Below are 581 nucleotides of genomic sequence, written 5' to 3'. Positions count from 1 at the left end.
GTACCTGGCACAGGCCCTGCCTTCTGGTAGGTGCCCTTAGTGTGTGCTCACATCAGAATCTTATATCACTTGGCTCACACCCATCACTTGGTCACCGGGGGCACCAAGTGATGGATGAGCTGGGTTGTGTGGGTTTTGCTGACTCCGGTGGGGCTTGGAGCTGGCTCTAGGTCACTGGTTCAAGGTCACCCAGCTAGGAGTGATAGACCAAGAGGGACATCACAGCCCAGTTTCAGAGCCTGAGCTCTGGGACCTCATGAGGGTCCTCAAGCCCCCCGGGTGCTCTGTCAAGCCTTCCTAGGCAGGACACCCTCGGCTCAGGTACTACTCTGGACCCCATGTTTATGTCAGAGCCGAGTACTGACCAACAGCCTCTCAGCTTGGCTGGCTCTGCACCCCAGCCTCTCTCTCTCTCTGCCTCTTGTCTCCGCCCTGCCTCTCTCCAACACACTCCCTGGGTAGGCAAAGAATTTCCCTTTCTCCGAGGCCAGGATGATGCCCAGAGAGTGGGGGGTATCCCTCCAGAATGGGTGCTCACAAGAGCATCTTTGTTCCAGGTCGTATTTCCGGATGCTGCAGAA

This window comes from Plecotus auritus (assembly GCF_963455305.1).
Source record: "Plecotus auritus genome assembly, chromosome: 2".
In the NCBI taxonomy this organism is placed as follows: domain Eukaryota; kingdom Metazoa; phylum Chordata; class Mammalia; order Chiroptera; family Vespertilionidae; genus Plecotus; species Plecotus auritus.
Note: the sequence above shows the minus strand (reverse complement) of the source record.